General features: G+C 36.7%; 2 long non-coding RNA genes across 3 annotated transcripts; both read left to right on the top strand.

Annotated features, from left to right (window-relative positions):
* Positions 1 to 1,018: 1,018 nt before the first annotated feature.
* Positions 1,019 to 4,595, top strand: LOC131535032 (uncharacterized). 2 transcript variants are annotated; one of them, XR_009269493.1, is made up of 6 exons: positions 1,019 to 1,155; positions 1,763 to 1,779; positions 1,900 to 1,995; positions 2,616 to 2,701; positions 2,814 to 2,844; positions 3,465 to 4,595. It is a non-coding gene; the product is annotated as an uncharacterized LOC131535032 (long non-coding RNA). The 2 variants fall into 2 exon arrangements; XR_009269494.1 differs by having other exon boundaries at positions 1,897 to 1,995.
* A 4,462-nt stretch (positions 4,596 to 9,057) lies between these two features.
* Positions 9,058 to 15,143, top strand: LOC131535031 (uncharacterized). Its single transcript, XR_009269492.1, has 3 exons — positions 9,058 to 10,253; positions 14,513 to 14,720; positions 14,970 to 15,143. It is a non-coding gene; the product is annotated as an uncharacterized LOC131535031 (long non-coding RNA).
* The last annotated feature ends 4,426 nt before the right edge of the window (positions 15,144 to 19,569 follow it).

Genomic DNA, 19,569 nt, shown 5'->3' with positions numbered 1-19,569 from the left:
AAGTCTCAGTCTTAAAATGTAAAAAATTCAGGTTTTACTCCTTATTTACTCCTTATCTGAATATTTGGTCCCCACAATTAAAAATTAAAAAAAAATTAAACATGTACACACACAATCAATCAATTAGGCTGAATTATAAAATTACAAAAATGTATATTTTTAAACAAAATACTTTAGAGTTGTAAACCTTTTGCCTGTCAAAGTTATTTATTCAATTTTATTATTATTTTAATTAATATTTCTATTAATTTTTAGGCTGACCTCAAATGGACTTTGGTTATAATTTAAAAATGTTCCCTTAAATTGACATTTTCTGACTGTGTGTGATTGCAAAAACTGATACCTCAGTAAGAAGTGGTAAACTTTTACAAAATATGATTTCAGATGTTATAATAGTGATTTTATTATGTCCAAATAAAAGTACCACAGCAAAACTTAGGCTAGTGGGTAGAATGAGCCAATAAGTGATTCTCTGCTGCCATCTTCTGAAATCAGTGAGTGAAACTTTATTATTAATAACTGTAACACTTATGTATGTATGTGTGTGTGTGTGTGTGTGTATGCATGCACCTTTGTTCTGCAGTGAGGGGCTACTGCATTTTTGTGACAAATCAGGACATAGATTTGTATAATGACAAGGGTATGACAGGTATTACAAGGAGAAGGTGACTTTTCAGAACATTACCCCATGTCCCCACTTTTCAAAACTCTTATAAATCACACAGAATGGAGTGTATTGAAAATCTGAAATAGCAGAAAGTTTCCTGTAAGGGGTAGGTTTAGGTGTAGGGTTGGTGTAGGACATACAGTTTGTACAGTATAAAAACCATTACGCCTATGGGATGTCCCCACTTTTCACAAAAACAAACATGCGTGTGTGTGTGTGTGTGTGTGTGTGCGTGTAATTTATTTTATTTATTTATTTATTTTTTTGCCATTAAAAATAACATGAGGTAATGATTTAAATGTAGCCTACATCTTAGATTATTACAAAAAATAAAAATATCATTCAATAGATATAAATGTAACTTTGACTATTTGACACCTCACGTGCAAAGCCCGCGAAAGAACCGGAGGTTATATAAGCTGCGGTCGTCACGTGACGCGCACAGCCGGACTCTGACGGACATCGCCTGACGGGAGAGCTTTCACGAGGTAAAGTATTTTTTGTGTACATAAGTATAAAATCGACGGCCTGTCATTTAAATGTACCATAAGCCTACTGCTCACATAAACGAGCCTTTCCGTCTTTATTTTGTACGGCCCGCTCTTCAGCACCGTTAATTACCGTTAATGCCGTTATATCTGTGTGACGTCATTTGCGCAGATCTGCTAGAATTGAGAAAACCTCCTTTCGTTTCACATTCATGTCGGTCAAGGTAACGTTAGTTTAAAAAAAATGTAGCCTATATATTTATTTTACAATTAATATTTTCACATTTAAGCAGTGTTGTCTCACAGATTTGTCTGAGTGAGAGCGCGCGACACTGACGCACACTGAACGCTCTCTCTCTCTCTCTCAGCGTGTGTGGTAGAGCGAGCGAGAGACAGAAGACTCACACAAGCCAATGTAGCCTATCCTTATGAGATAATAATTGTAAAAATAATAATATTTCTGCTTTTTAATAACAAATAATTACAATAAAAGTAAAACATGTATGCATGTGTATACACCAGGGAAGAAATACAAGTCATATTCAAGTAAAATTATAATTATTTTCAATAATGAAAATATTTATTCTTTTTTTCTTTCTTTTTTCAGATTGTCATCCGATTGTTGTAAGTGATCAGTCAAGCAGTCATCCTGCATCTTGGATTTGCCATGTTCAGTTTGTTCAAACATTATCTGATATTGAGTGAGGCTTTTTCTTTTTCTCCCCTTTGTTTGTGTGTCAGTAGCTGCTGCACCCCAAAGCCTCCACACCACACCACAGCACACCACACCACAGCACACCACAGCACAGCACAGCACAGCACAGCACAGTCTTTGGCTTTGTAAGTATATATTTTTTAAGCTGACTGTCAAACATTTTCTCAATTTTTTTATTTAGGTTCATTAAATATATGTCATGCAGCAGTTATTTATTTATTTAACAGGCTTGCATTATCTGATCTGTTTTAAAAGTTATGTATTTTGTACTTTGTTAGTGAATTTTAATTATTTAATTACACAACATATTATGTGAATAGTGTAATAATGTTCCTGCTACATTTCTTCTAATATTTTTGTGATTACTTTTTCTTCCTACCTGGTCTTTATGCTAAGTTAGGAAAACCAGCTTCATGTTTAAATAGGCAAACTTGTGCCACATATACCAGGCTGACACACACACACACACACACACACACACACATATATATATATATATAATACCAGGACAGCCAGGCACAAGAACAGTTTCTTCCCCAGGCAATCTACAGAACAGTTAAATGCCTTTTTATTCTCATCTTATTTTTATTGTCTGTGTGTCGTTGTTGTCTCTGTGAACTGGAAGCTTTTGACACTAAAATAAATTCATGTATATGCTAGCATACTTGGCAATAAAAGCTCTTTCTGATTCTGATTTATATTTTTTATAAATATATATTTATTTATTTTTCTGCAAATACTGCAGTGTGCTGGATGGAGAAACTGAGAAGTTTATAAACAGAAGGCATGGAAGAAGAGAGCAGGTCCTAAAACAAAGAAATTCTTCTTAAGGTATATGCTCCAAATTAACCATTTACCATTGAGTTCACTGAGATCTGACTAACTATGTGTCTATATGTATCCCCTCTTTATCTCTCTCTCCTTTTTTTCTGTCCTCTTTTAGGATAAACCTGAGGTCCTGGGAGTTCTTAGAGGTTCTAAAGTGTTTATGCATTTGTTGATGTCAAATTTTCAATTGTAGGGTTTGATACATAAATATAATATAATTTAATTTAATTTAGTTTAGCTCAAAGGGAATCATTTATGATTTTATAAGGAATTTGAACAGAATCACTGTTTTGCGGCTGATCACTGAGTCGGCAGCGATTCACTGAACGAGCCGCATTACATTAACTCTGCACTGGATATTAAAATCCAAAATATAGTGAAAACACTATTAATAAGCACAGTAACAAGATTGGCAGATTAAGATATTAACTTGTAAGCACAAAACACAAGATACTTCTCTTTTAAATATAAATACGACTTTATTTATATAAACCTAAGACATAAACTAATCTAACATGAACACACACATTCACACGTTGCAGAAAGAGAGAAAGGATGAGTTTAGAGAATGAAAATGTGAAATCCCAAGTTTATAGCAATATGTATCGCATAGACCTGAACAACCATCAATCACTTAATTAACCCTCACGTTGAGTTTCTCAATGAGGCTAAAATTTATATTAAATGCACCAGTTCAGCTAGAATCTGGAGTTGTTTTACTTGCGTTGCCTTTGGTGACAGGGATTCCTTTCTGTCGTCGTTGCAGGAAAGGGGTTTTCCCGAGTTGGTGATTGGCTGGAAGTTCAGTAGTCTTTGAAGGGATGTCTTGGGAAGCCAATGGTTGGGCGTTGGCTGAGGATGGTCTTGGAGTCCGTTGCTGGTTGAAGTTTGAAGCGGGTCCAGTCGGAGCTGGACTTTGCGGCAAACTTAACTTTTGAACACGAGACTCAACAGAAAGAAAATAAACTAAAGTAAAAGAATACAATGAGTAACGAGACTAGGTGGTTTTTCTTCTCATCGTGGTGTTAGGTAGCAACTGGCCTGTAGGCCAGAGCACGCTCAAAGAGCGCTAAAACAGCGTCAAAACGCGGTGGCGAGAAGAAGAGAGAAGGACGAGAGAGGGAAGATTTGATGCTGTCCTGAGGTTTTAAACTCGGCTTTTGGACACATCCCATCTGGTGTCTTGACCAATTAGATAGGCTATTATCTTAGCTAGGGTTGTTCCTTCCATCATAAATCAGCATGTTATCAGTCACATGGTCTGAATTTTACACACTCTTGCAAAGTATAATTTCGGATGTGATTTCTATAACCAGAATATGATACATTTGACAAAGAATCAATTGGAAGAAACGTTTCAAGCTAGAATTGTCAAGCTCATACATACCAAACACGAATAAACCTTAAAGTCATTCAATAGTTATTAAAAAGACATACATAATATGTGCTTAAAACATGACAATCTAATGTGTGGGTTACATACATAATATAGTGTTATGCCTGGAAATGTCCTTTTAGGATGATTTTACGTGCATATGAAAAAGAAAGTCTCTGTGCATTTCTGTGGAGACCAAAAGACATGTTCTTTGGACAAAGGAATTTCAGTCTCAGTCTTTGTCTTGTATGTGTGGGGGAAAAGTAAAGCTAAAGAAGCTCGTGATTTCTCTTGTGGAACACATGTGATGGCCATCTCTTTGACCATTAATCTTGACTATTTACCCCAAATTTGACGATCTCCTTCCTACGTTGGACTTATCAATAAGTGTTCTTTTGTCTTAAATGTTGCAAGCTGTTCTGGAAGAGGCTTGTTAGTTAGGCTTGCTCCAGAAGTCGGAGATAGGAATCTTTACGACGTTGTCCTGTTCTCCTGTAATTTCAGCTCCTCATGTTTCGATGCTCTGATCGAATCTCAGTTTTGTCTGACTCGTTCTGATGCTACACAATAATAAATTCAAATAAATTCTCATAGTTTTTACATTTATATGGTGTCATTCCAACTGGGGGGTTATTGAAGGGGGAACTGCAAGTGTGTGTGTGTGTGTGTGTGTGTGTGTGTGTTATTTGTGGAAACAACATTGTGGAAACAACATTGTTGTTGGCTTCTGCTTCCGGCTTCGCTACTGTTCGGACGCTCCTGCTTATTGCTCTGCGCTTCGCTCCATATTTATGCACTTTTCTCAGATTTCTCTAAGATTTTAACTTCAGCATATCAGCACAGTGCTCAAACAACACAGTTTTTAGAAAAGGAATACTCTTTGCCTCCCACTGCCAGCAGTTTACATTCCGGAGACGGGAAAACACAGCTGCCTACATTCAAACAGACAGGAAAGAAAATGCCCCTTGTGGAATCTACTTGCTGCATGAACTGCCACAGACTTCTACAAAGGATTGCGGTTCTTGAAACAAAGTTACTTGCTGGACCTCCAAAACAGGTGGAACACACAGCAGATTGGCATCACAGACCCCCGCGGCATACAGCCGGTGAGTCCTATGAATCTAGTGAATCTCAACAGTTTATACAAAGTGTAGAAGAACAAGCTGATCGACAGACTAATCGATGGCACAAACAGGGAGCGAGACCCAAAGGCACTCGAGACATCAGATTGTCACGAGTATCTCGTATTGCTGCGGTAGCATCCTCTACCCCAGATACGGCTATGACAAGACTTGTAAACACTGGCATTTTACAACCCCCTATACATCTTGAGAACCGATTCGAAGCATTAATGAATGTGGGTGAGGAATCCCCAAATGTGACAAAACATGGATCGAATCAGCCAGCAGCTAACATCGCTACTAACAGGCGCTCGAGGTCGAGCAGACAGCGGCACTCAGCTCAGAGCGCAGCCGAGCCCAGGACTCTGATAGTGGGCGACTCTATTATCAGAAACATCAGTAGCAGGACTACAACTACATGCTGCTTTCCTCAAGCAACCGTCTCTGACGTGAACAAGGAACTTCGGAACATTCTGATGAAGCACAAGACTGCAAATCGAATCATCATCCATGTGGGGAAGAACGATATTCGCAAAGAGCAGTCAGAACTGCTTAAGAAGGATTTCAGTGAACTCTTTGAAACAATTCAAAGACTTGAAGTTCAGTCGTTCATCAGTGGACCACTCCCAGCAAGGGGAACTAACATGTTTTCACGGCTGCTTGGGCTGAATACATGGCTACAAATAACCTGCAGTACAAAAGGAGTCAACTTCATCGACAACTTCAATATTTTCTGGGGCCATAGACAACTGTTTAAACTGGACGGCTTCCACCCAAACAAACTTGGTGCGAGAGTGCTAAAGGACAATATCTATTTCTCCCTCCATCATCCTTCAGTGGTGTGTGCCAATCCACTCGGCCTCAATGGCACACACACACCTGGACAGAATATGAGTGACCACAGGACTTCATGTCAGCCTCAGAGTCATCTTATGGTTGACACATCCCACAAGGACACTGATAACACCACGCAGCCAAAACAAACTTTCCTCACAGAGACTATCCCGGCTGAGCCCTGCCCACACAGCTCATCACAAACAGACTGTGACGTACTACATCAGCTCCAAGACTCAGCACCCAAGGACAACTATCTGGAAAACAGCCAGGAAGCCAGGACAACATATCACAGCCACTGAAACACCAGAGCCAGAGCCCCGCCAGACACACTATCCTCTCTCCAGAATCTCCACTTCTAAGCTTCTCACAGAAAATGGAGGAACTGGTGTATGCTGGGACCAAACTCTCCCACTGCTCGCTGCAAGCCCCCAGATATTAACTAAAAACGGCGGGCCCCACAACCACCAAAGACTTCATGCCCAGCTCTCCTCCTCCTCCTGTGAGAGCACTCCGTCCGCTGCCACAACACCAGGGCCAAAACCCTCCTCCATCGGCTGTAGGTGAACCAAAACAACTGATAACAGCTCTCAGTGATATGTGTCGGGTCCCGCTATATTAGCAGCAACACTCACAAATGTTCACAGAACAAGCGGGAACCCAGTGTGCCTGTAGCTTTTATATTTCTGTTTTATCACGTGATAGAAAGTCTAAGGCCTTCTCAAGCCGTCGGCTGACCCATCTAATCTGCGGCCTGTAATGCGTCAATCTAAGATTGCTGTAGAGACAAAATGTAATTCCATCAAGTTAGCATTTTTAAACATTCGCTCACTAAAAATAAATCATTTCTGATCAATGATTTTATAACCACAAACAACCTGGATTTTATGTTTCTAAATGAAACATGGCTTGAAGACAGCTGCAGTGCAACAGTCCTCAATGAAACAGCCCTCCTAACTTTAACTTTACAAGTGTCTGCAGGACTGTTAGGAGAGGTGGAGGTGTAGCTGCTCTATTTAAAGATGTTTATCAATGCAAGCAAGTGTCATTTGGTCAGTATTTGTCTTTGAATATCTAGGTATTGTGCTGAAAGGTGCTCCACGCATTCTGTTTATCATTATTTACAGGCCTCCAAAATACTCTCCAGCCTTTGATGAAGAGTTCACAGAACTGTTATCAATGATTTCCTCAGAGTTTGACTGTTTTACTATTGCAGGGATTTTAATATTCACATAGATAATGCAGAAATCAAAACTGCAAAAGAAATTATTACTGTTTTAAACACTTTTGATCTGATCCAGCATGTGCATGAACCCACACACAATCGTGGACACACTCTAGATTTACTCATCAGTAAAGGTCTAAAAATTTCATCCATTGTTGTTAAGGATGTAGCACTATCTGATCACTTCTGTATTTTCTTTGATATATTGATCTCTGTTAACACTGAATCTAGATCTGTCTCTGTCAGAAAGAGATGCATTAATGAGAAAACTAGTGCGCTATTTATGAAGGCTATATCTTTAACACCAAGCATTTCTGCAGACTCTGTTGATCTCCTGGATTCTTTTAACTCAAAAGTTAAGAATGTTATTGATGATATTGCTCCGACAAGGGTCTGCAAGAAGAATGGCAGACAAAAATCACCATGGAGAAAATCAACAGCAGCTCAGAGTATGAAAAGACAATGCAGAAAAGCTGAGCGGATGTGGCGGAAGACAAAACTTGAAATTCACTATAGCATCTATAAAGACAGCCTTCATGCTTTCAATGTGGAACTAGCCACAGCTAGACAGACCTACTTCTCAAACCTTATAAACAGTAACTTAAACAACTCTCGCACTCTTTTTGCTACTGTGGAGAGACTGACAAACCCCCCAAGTCAGATTCCCAGTGAAATGCTCTCCGACAGTAAATGCGGTAACACTTTAGAATAATAGTCCGTTGTTGACAAGTAACTATGCAGGAAGTAATAAGTAGTTCTACATTAACTTAATGCACTTAACTAATATAGAAGCAAGATTAACTAAGCAATAAGTAATAGGTAATTTAGGACAGAGGTAGTTCCTTATTAGTTATTTGATAATTACTAAAGAAAAATATCGTCATTGAGAACTACTTACGAACTATGACCAATTAATAAAGAATAACCAATTAATTACTAATCACAACAGTAAAGTCTATAAAATGAACAATTAGGTTCTTTGTGGAAACTAATTTATGAATATTTAATTTAATTATTATTATTATTACATGTACAAATAAGGAAATGATGTTCACGATTGGATTAGTTCACTATTATGAGCTCCATTCAGTTCAATTAATTATTGATCAAACACAAATTAACATCAAATAACGATGTTCTCTTGTCAAAATGTCTGGTAGAATATCACTAGTGCTTCACAGAAATGTACGGATGTACAGTAGGCTATGTGTCAGATATGAAATATGTTAAATAAGTTTATTGTAAATTACTTGTGAACAACATGTTAACCCCTCACTAATAACTCGAGCGTTACCTTGTCAGTCCGCAGGAACTACTAGTGATCTGGACCATTATTTTAAAGTGAAAACATGTTAACCCCTCACTAATGACTCAAGCGTTACCTTGTCAGTCTGCAGGAACTACTAGTGATCTGGACCATTATTTTAAAGTGAAAAACATGTTAACCCCTCACTAATGACTCAAGCGTTACCTTGTCAGTCCGCAGGAACTACTAGTGATCTGGACCATTATTTTAAAGTGAAAACATGTTAACCCCTCACTAATGACTCAAGCGTTACCTTGTCAGTCTGCAGGAACTACTAGTGATCTGGACCATTATTTTAAAGTGAAAACATGTTAACCCTCACTAATATGCCACACTGCAAGAACTATATACAACATAAAAGAACTACAGTGATTGGGTCTAACATTTTTTATTATAAGCACTGAAACATTTAAATAGAAGAAATAACTGCACAATGCAAGAATAAAGCACTGTGAAAAATATTTCTGAATTAAACTAAATTTTAAAATTAAACTAAAATTAAATTCTTAAAATAAATTTGGCACAGTGATTAAACATTCTGCATTTCAGCCACATTCTGCATTTCAGAATGAAACAACATTCAATACATTCAAGAAACTGTGATGAAAAACTAAGCTAAACATGATGGCTATATATATATATATATATATAGGATAAACTAAGAACATATCCTACACAGGTAAGAACATACAGCCACTGGTAAACATGTTATTTACTTTTTTGTGTAATGTCTATTAGCTCTCCATTTCTCTTTTTTTCCTCTATGGCAGTGCACACTGGTTGCAGTGTGCACAACTGTCGGCAACGTTCTGCAAAGTCGGACAGCTTCTGCCCTTTTTGAAATGTAGCACGCAATTTGTTGTAAGCTGTGATGTCACAGGCCTCCAATTCAGCAATGGCACATGAGTCCACAATCGTTTTCCTGTCCACGCCACACTTGAGGTAAGCCTCTGTTTTGGTTGCTCCTTTTGACAGGTACCTCAGGACCTTTTTGTATCTTCCTATTACTTGCTCTGGTAAAAATACTGACAAAGAACAACATTTTGCTAGATTATAGTACATTATTAATAAAAACAATGTCTTCTTATAACACTAAAATCCATTAATCTTAACAAGTTTCTCCAAATATCATTATTTTGTAGTTATTCTGAAAGCATATAGGCAGACTCTACATGAGAGTGGCATATCATACAGTACAGAAGATAATATATCAGTGAATACATTTATAAATATAGGAATTTCTTTTTTCAGTAAAGGCAGACTTCCTGAATTCAGAAGTGACTGAGTGTAAAGCCATAGCCACCCATGCATATTTTAGGGCTTCTGTGTATAATAAATAATATGTAAAAGTACAATATAGTACCATACAAATTATTAAAATATACTGTTAATTTACTTGCGTTACACCATAAAAATTTTTGTATTGAGCCAATGACCTATTGGTCACATATCAACATTTTATCAACATGTTATCAACATTTGCAGGACAAGAGTTTACCAAACTTACATTTTTGGAATGGAAGAGAATTAAGCACAAAAAAAACTAATATAAATAATGCTGAAAGGCCACCGAACATACCTCTTTTGCTTTTTGAACTTTTCTGTGGTTTTTTTCCCCTTGTTCTTTTTGGTCTTGTGGGGTGATGAAGAGGAGTAAGCCTCGGAGGAAGATGAGGACTGGGAGGAACTAGAAGGTGAGTTGTCTCTCTTGGTCTTCTTCCTTCCCTTTCTGTACTTTTTCTTTTCTGCTCACATGGTCCTCATCAGAAGAATCTGTGATGACAATAGACCTCTTTGACTCTTTTGCTTCTTTAGTTGACAGGGCTGTAAAAAATTAAGAATCATTTGTAGTCATTTTTATTAGTGTTGTCCAGTCAAACTATTCCTGAAGTCTCCTCAAAATTTTGAATGTCACCCTTATTGGACACAGCCAGCAGATGAGTTCATTTAACTATGTTAAATAAGGGAGACATCTAAAATGTGCATTGCTGGGGAGGCTTAAGTGAACAGTCTGAAAACCCATGGTGCAGTGCTTTTTACAATAGGCATTATTTCAAACGAGCTTTCCACAGATGGAAATCAAAAAAGTTTGGAACAAAATGGCAATAAGGTGAAATGATAAGAGAATTAGAGTTTATACAGAGTTTTTTCTTTTACATTAACATAGTATTTTTTTTTTAATCAAATGTTTGCCAAAAATGGTCATAGTAGTAGTAGTAATAATAATAATACATTTTAAAAAATAAATAATAATAATGTGGACAAATAACAAACAATCTGAAACAGTTCTCACCATTGGTTAAACTGCTCCGAAGAAAATCTCTCTCATTTTCCACATCTTTGCATTTTTCTTCTAGGAACTTAACTTTAGACTTCAAAAAAGAGTTTTCTTCTTTGAGTTTATTGATGGTCATCTGTTGGGTTGGCGCTTGTGCTGGAATATAAAAGAAACAAGTAATCTATCAAACATAATTTAGAATGGTGTTAGACACATGAAACACACATTGTTTAAAAACTATAAAGTTTACTTAAATTGTTTCCGAGTTTAACAGCAACTCACTTTCATGTCTTTTGGGAGTAAGGGTGATTTTTTTTTTTTTAAATCTGATAGCCTGTTATTATAATCTAAATCTAAAATTAGGCTATAAATATGTTTAAACATTATATGTGAAAATCGCAAAAATGTGTGTGTGTGTGTCTATTTAACAAGATTAAGCTTTTTTTAATTAAGAGGGGGGAAAAAAACACAATTAGCCATTAACATTAAAAAGTGTCTGGTGCCAACCTTTATGCATCTCTACGCAAATAACGTTAAACAAATAAAATAAAATAAAATCCACCAGGATTCAGTTAAGATACCTGACGAGAAAGGAAAATGAAGTGTTTGATAATGTTTGGCCTTGAACTTACTTTACATAACGTTAGCTAGCTAGCTTGTTTGCTTGCAAACAAATTGTCAACACTGCTTATAACCAAAAGATTATTCAACTCAATCTCAACTCTGGCCCTTGAAATCCACTTTCAGCCTTAATTAAACACACCTGAACAAGCTAATCAAGGTCCCCAGGATTGCTAGAAAGATATGGTGAGACTGACCAAAGTTTGAGCTAAACTCTGCAGTAAAGTGGATTTCGAGGGCCACAGTCGTGAACACTGGACACGATACTAACATAAAAAAACAAAAACATGAATGACACAATACATTACCGGCTTCTTCCTTGTCATCCTCAATTAGCCGATGAGGTGCATTTCTCTTGCGAACAGTTTTGCGCTCTCCCTCTGCCGCCATGCTGTCTTCTGATTGTGAACTATCGCATTCGCTAACTCCAATATGGCGACGCGTCAACGCAACGTTGCAGAAACATCCATCTCTGCACGTGAATTCTACTGCTGGAAACGATTCTTCGAGTGTATTGTCCCAATACGATATGTAGTTGACCGTAGGCATTATTCCACTCGGTTTTAAGTCTTCCAAAACTTTAATTATGTTCTTTATTTTAATATTTTCTCCTTTAAATGGAACCAGTGTCATCTTGTAACGTTTAGATTTTATTTGATTCATTTGATCATTTGAGTCGGATCCGATTCTATGAACCAGGATAATAGTAAAACAACTTGATTAAAATATGAGGAAGTAAATGTTTAACTTGGATACAAAATACAAATTACTATTTTTAAGTGTGTAAGTGAATTTTAATAAATCAGTAAATGTTTACATATTGAAAAATAAGGACATAAACATTAACATAGAATCTGCTTTTATTTTATTTTAAATTTAAATATTTCCTGAAAACTGAAAAGAAAGAAAAAGAAAGAAAAGAAAAGAAAACTTTAAAATAAATAATTTAGGCAGTACTTCCGGAGTCATGACCGTGAAAAGGCGCTATACCAACGTCTGTGAAATCCGTGCATTTTCGAGTTGATAGTAGATGGTAACAATTGCCTGCAATTATGGGACTTGAAGAAAATTCTCTCCTCTGTAATCACAGGGATAGAAAAGGGACGAAAAAATGATCGATTTTTACAAAAACATAATCTAATTAAGTCAAGAATGACGTAACCTCTGTAAGGAATCGATGAATCTACAAAAGACACATACACGGGATGGATATCAGTGGTAAGAAAACTAACATAATTCATTAAAATAATTTTATAAACTCCTATACTAATGCTGAATGTGGTGATTTAGGGTATGCCGCAGAAGATCACATACTAGGAAATTTACAAAGAACTGCAGAGCTGGATCGATATTCGAAAAGAGCAGGACCACCTTACACAGCTGGATGACTTTTATTTACCGGTATGAATTACAGAAATGCACCTCACTGGCACATGTGGAATGATGATCTGGCCCACATGTAGCGTGGAATGATGGCACTTAGGTGGACCGCTCCTGTTTGCCAGATCTGGACCAAAAGCAGGCCATAGCAATGCCACATGTCAGCCAAGAGCAAAGAAATAAACCTGAGCCACAAAATCTTCATATATTATTTATAGAGTCCTCTCAGCTTGTTAAAAAGCAAAATCACTGAAGGAAAGAAGAGAACAGAAAAAAGAGACAAACAGAAACTCAAGAACTACAACTGACTTCAGCCACAGCCTTACATGAAATCTCTGAAGATCTCTACAGACAACTACACAAACAGCATCACCAGCTTCACTTATTACTAACCAGACTGACTTTATTTCTGTTAAAGGTCTACAGAAGTTCTTATTGAGAATTAACAGAGGTTTAAATCTAACGTTTGTTTCATTTGAAGTCACCATAATGGTGACTGGTGTTTCCATTAGCTTGGATCTTAACTCTTACTATTAATTGTTGTTTTTCATTGGCTGCTGTGACAGTGTGTTTGACACATTTGCAATACATGAGAGTTTGTTGTTGATGGTTTCACAATTGTCACGTAATGGCCTGATTCACTGAAATTATTTGAATCCTGAAGCTGTGTAATATAATGCTATCACGTTACAAACCCTGTGTTATTACAATGTGAATTGCAACGTCAGTTTGAATATATATAAAAAAAGGGAACAGCACTGACACACACAAATATCAGCAATCAGACTTCAAATGAAACAAACGTTAGATTTAAACCTCTGTTAATTCTCAATAAGAACTTCTGTAGACCTTTAACAGAAATAAAGTCAGTCTGGTTAGTAATAAGTGAAGCTGGTGATGCTGTTTGTGTAGTTGTCTGTAGAGATCTTCAGAGATTTCATGTAAGGCTGTGGCTGAAGTCAGTTGTAGTTCTTGAGTTTCTGTTTGTCTCTTTTTTCTGTTCTCTTCTTTCCTTCAGTGATTTTGCTTTTTAACAAGCTTAGACAAGCTGAGAGGACTCTATAAATAATATATGAAGATTTTGTGGCTCAGGTTTATTTCTTTGCTCTTGGCTGACATGTGGCATTGCTATGGCCTGCTTGTGGCCCAGATCTGGCAAACAGGAGCGGTCCACCTAAGTGCCATCATTCCACGCTACATGTGGGCCAGATCATCATTCCACATGTGCCAGATGTGGGCCGTATCTGGGCCGAAAATATGATGCTATCTGGGTGTATTGTTGTAATGGGCCATCAGCAGAAAAAGAAAAGAGAAGGAAAAAAAAATAAAACAGCCAACGGATGTAGAGTAGGATATGGATTGGTTTGCAAAAGGGAAGAGAAAGGCCATAGAAGTTGCACAGACCCAGGCAGGTCTTTCAAATCTAAATGCAGAAAATATGACGAAGCATATCTTGCTCTTGGCTTCACTGTTAATGTCGTTACACTACTGTATTTTAATGTTGGTCATTATGGTGGTACCTGGAGAGCCAAATGTTTTCTGAGGTGGTACTTGGCATAAAAAGTTTGATAACCATTGCCTTAGAGCAAATATGTTAAAACAAACATCTTTGTGATAATGCAGTGACCAATGTGAATCTTTTTACACACAATCTATTTTCACTCTTGTTAACAGATATTGTCAAGGACTGAGATTACGTCAGGTGGATATGATCCAGGACGGCATAGCCGGAAGCTCAGCAACACTGAGCAAAATGACAAAGAAGCTAAGAATGGTCTGTAAAAAAGCTTTGAGAAAGTACAAGAGAAAGACAGGACAGTTTGTGGGGGGCAGGACAGAGTTTGTCATTATTGATGAAAGCAACTTCCGTCACAAAAGAAAGGTATTTATTTTTAAGGCTATAATATATAATGGCTGTAGTGCAACTTTCAAATCAAATGTACTAAAATAAACTGTCTGTTGAAAGGGTAAAACAAAGCAAGGAGCAGCATGATTGGAGCAACATGTTTTGGCATAAACTCTCTGTCTCTCTCTCTTCCTTCGGCTTGCTCCCTTTTATACAGAAACTCTTAAAGAGGACATCAGATTAAATTTTTTTTTATTTATTTATTTATTTTTTGCACCTATTTAGGTTTCTGGCATATCTACCAGCTCAGAAAAGCCGAAAAGAAAACATGCAGCCGGTTCGTTTTGGGCTTTCTGAGAATGAAACTGAAACCTGTGAGCTGTTTCAATCTGCAGCCAGTTTCTACAGTGACTACGTTTACATGGACATCAGTAATCCAATTATTTACCTTATTCTGAATAAGACAATATTATGATTGAGGTGTTTACATGAGTTGCTTTTAGAATAATCCTTTCATGTTCCCGTTTTACATGTTATAGTACATAGATCGAATAATGGCACATGTCATTATTACCACGCCGACGCCATCCGACGTCTCCCCAGAATTTCACATATAAACATATAGTTTGTCTTCTTGATGATGCCATATACAGTTTTGGGTGATTCATATTTTAATTTTATGAAAGCTTCAAGTGCAGTTAATTATTTGTAAGTGCATACAGACGAACGGCGGTGTTGAAGCTCTTTTATTTGTCAAACAACGGTTGACCGCTGCCGTAGGCGTATCCTGTCGCAAAATGCGGCGAAAAGTTCTGCACGACGGTAATATTGTGATTAAGGTGTTTACATGTCTGTACTGCACTTCAATAATGCGACTGAAATAGGAATACTCCACATGTCTTAATTCGATTTGTGTTTACTTCACAGTAAAACCTCCAGTGTTAAATCAACACTCCCAGTGTATATATAATCCACACTCAGAGTGTTAAAAAAGTAACACTGAAGCAGTGTTAAAGTTAATGAGATAATTAGTTCAGTAATTGAGTAATGATTGAGCATTAGTGAAGAACACCTGCTGTTAACAAACTGAATCACTGAAAGAAAGAGAAAGAACAGAAAAAAGAGACGAGACGAGCAGAAATACAAGACCTACAACTGACTTCAGCCACAGCCTTAGATTAGATTAGATTACCATAGATTTCCAGCTTCACACGTTACTAACCAGGGCTGCGTTTCCCAAAAGCATCGTAAGCTTAAGTACATCGTAGACCCTTTGAAACCAATGGAGCTACGATCATCTTACGATGCTTTTGGGAAACGCAGCCCAGATTGACATTAGATTTTGATGTATTAGTTTTGTTTGAATCACCATTATCGAGGTCAGTGTTTGCTTTAGTTGGGCTCTTGACCCATGACTTAAAACATTACAATTATTTTAACTGCTATAACTGTGTGTTTGTTTAGACATGTTAGTTATGGCAAAAAAAGAAGGAATGGCCAAGAGAAAATGTGATCAGGGCTGGTTCCGTTTCAATAAAAATGTAATCAGCGTATAGTGGCTTGAGTAACTGATGCAATTTGGAGTATTAGTCACTGGTAGATTTATTAGTTAATTTTATAGAGTTCATGACATGTATAGTCTAAGATGTGACAGTTTTAATATTAATCTGAAAGACTTTTGAAACTTGTACTACACTGAAAGTTTTGCTTTTCATCATCAAACAGACTTCAAGGATCAGCATATGAATCTCAACAATGGTGACAATCAACATAAAGCTCCATGTTGCAGTGCATTCTGGGAGCACCAATCAAAACTCATCCATGGCTCCCAGCATGCAATGCGACATGAATAAATTATGACGCTGTCTTAGTATTTTATTTTATTCTTACTATTTCCTTTTGTTTTGCTATTTTGTTGTGACTTTTAGTAGCGTGTTTTGTAATGTTCACAGAGGATCTGTTTATCTGAATATGTTGATTGTCACCATTGTTGAGATTCATACGCTGAGTCTTGATGTCTGTATGATAATGCAGTTTTAACCTTTCAGTGCCGATTTACTTTCAAAAGTCTTTCAGATTAATCTTAAAACTGATGGATCAAGCTTTATATTTTATGTGAACAAAATAAATTTTAATCACTCAGTGACAATGCTCTGCATGAAACCAGTTGTGTGCATCACTAAATGCTGATGATTTCTTTATAGAAGTCAAACCAACGACACCTGATTGCCATAACTAACATGTCTAAACAAACACGCTGTTATGGCAGCCAAAGGAACTATAGTGTTTTAAGTCAAGGGTCAAGAGCCCAACTAAAGCAAACACTGACCTCGATAATGGTAATTCAAACAAAACTAAAACATCAACATCTAAAGTCAATCTGGTTAGTAACGTGTGAAGCAGGTGATACTGTTTGTGGAGTTGTTTAATCATCCTCTGCTGAGATCTTGAGAGATTTAATGTCTTCTTTTATCTTGTGTTGATTTCATCTAAGGCCGTGGTTGAAGTCAGTTGTAGATCTTGTTTTTCTGCTCGTTTCGTCTCTTTTTTTCAATGGTTCAGTTTGTTTTACAGCAGGTGTTCTTCATAAATGCTCAATCATCACTCAATTACTAAACTAATTATCTCATTAACTTTAACACTGCTTCAGTGTTACTTTTTTAACACTATGAGTGTGGATTATATATACACTGGGAGTGTTGATTTAACACTGGAGGTTTTACTGTGCATGGTCAACATATAAAAACCAGGTCTGGAGGTTGAGAGGCAATAGGACAGAAAAGCTGTTGAAGGAACACTTGGAATGCATTGAGTGGACATACTGGCTTGGACACAACCACCGTGAAGGTCCTCTAGGACGTTTGTTAAAAGATATTAAAAGACAATACAGAGTTTAATATTTTGGAGTATGCTCATGAATAAATTGCTAGTACCTGTGTGAGTGAGCATTTGTGTGCTAGATATTACTGTGGCTCAGTTTCTTATCTGTTTCATCACTGTGTGAAATTTAATTTTAGAATGTTATATTTTTCACAGTGCTTTATTCTTGCACACCCAGTTGTGCATTTTTGCATTGTGCAGTGTTTTCTTCTATTTAAATGTTTCAGTGCTTATAATAAAAAATGTTAGACCCAATCACTGTAGTTCTTTTATGTTGTATATAGTTCTTGCAGTGTGGCATATTAGTGAGGGTCAACATGTTTTTCACTTTAAAATAATGGTCCAGATCACTAGTAGTTCCTGCGGACTGACAAGATAACGCTTGAGTCATTAGTGAGGGGTTAACATGTTTTTCACTTTAAAATAATGGTCCAGATCACTAGTAGTTCCTGCAGACTGACAAGGTAACGCTTGAGTCATTAGTGAGGGGTTAACATGTTTTTCACTTTAAAATAATGGTCCAGATCACTAGTAGTTCCTGCGGACTGACAAGGTAACGCTCGAGTCATTAGTGAGGGGTTAACATGTTGTTCACAAGTAATTTACAATAAACTTATTTAACATATTTCATATCTGACACATAGCCTACTGTACAGCCGTACATTTCTGTGAAGCACTAGTGATATTCTACCAGACATTGTAATCTGGAAGATGTGATTTTGTGCTTAACAATATAAATGCAGTCAATGTCTTCATTAAGGATACAAATTGCTTTTGACAAGAGAACATCGTTATTTGATGTTAATTTGTGTTTGATCAATAATTAATTGAACTGAATGGAGCTCATAATAGTGAACTAATCCAATCGTGAGCATCATTTCCTTATTATTTACATTTGTAAATGTAATAATAATAATTAAATTAAATATTCATAAATTAGTTTCCACAAAGAACCTAATTGTTCACTTTATAGACTTTACTGTTGTGATTAGTAATTAATTGGTTATTCTTTATTAATTGGTCATAGTTCGTAAGTAGTTCTCAATGACGATATTTTTCTTTAGTAATTATCAAATAACTAATAAGGAACTACCTCTGTCCTAAATTACCTATTACTTATTGCTTAGTTAATCTTGCTTCTATATTAGTTAAGTGTATTAAGTTAAGTGTTAATGTAGAACTACTTATTACTTCCTGCATAGTTACTTGTCAACAACGGACCATTATTCTAAAGTGTTACCGTAAATGCAATGAGTTTGCTTCCTTCTTTTCTGAGAAGATCAATAATATCAGAAAGGAGATTGGCATATCTACTTTTGCAGAGGTCACACAGATTCGACCGCAATTTCAAAGAAGTGACTATGTCTGTTTTGAAGCAATTGATTGCAAAATTTTGAAAGAAATAGTACAGCACCTTAAATCATCAACCTACTATCTTGACACACTTCCCACATCTTTTTTCAAAAGTGTGCTTAACTGTTTAGAAGCAGATCTCTTAGAAGTGGTGAACGCCTCACTTCGTTCTGGGACTTTTCCAAACTCCCTGAAAACAGCAGTTGTTAAGCCCCTTCTGAAAAAGCGCAATCTTGATAACACAATGTTGAACAACTATAGACCAATATCAAATCTTCCGTTCATAGGTAAGATTATTGAAAAGGTAGTTTTTAATCAGCTGAACAACCACTTAAACTTAAATGGATACCTGGACAATTTTCAATCTGGTTTCCGAGCACATCATAGCACAGAGACAGCACTCATTAAGATAATAAATGATATTCGCTTCAATTCTGATTCAGGCAAAATATCAGTGCTGGTACTACTAGATCTTAGTGCTGCGTTTGACACTGTTGATCATAACATACACAGTAAAATCCCCAGTGTTAAATCAACACTGCTCAGAGTGTATTTGGTCCCACTCCAAATAGTGTTAAAGTAACACTGAAGCAGAGTTAAAGCTAATGAGATAATTAAGTGATTAATTAAGTGCTGATTGAGCATTAGTGAT

Source organism: Onychostoma macrolepis, unplaced genomic scaffold (assembly GCF_012432095.1).
Source record: "Onychostoma macrolepis isolate SWU-2019 unplaced genomic scaffold, ASM1243209v1 Scaffold11, whole genome shotgun sequence".
NCBI lineage: Eukaryota > Metazoa > Chordata > Actinopteri > Cypriniformes > Cyprinidae > Onychostoma > Onychostoma macrolepis.
Note: the sequence above shows the minus strand (reverse complement) of the source record. Positions and strands in the feature narration are given on the sequence as shown.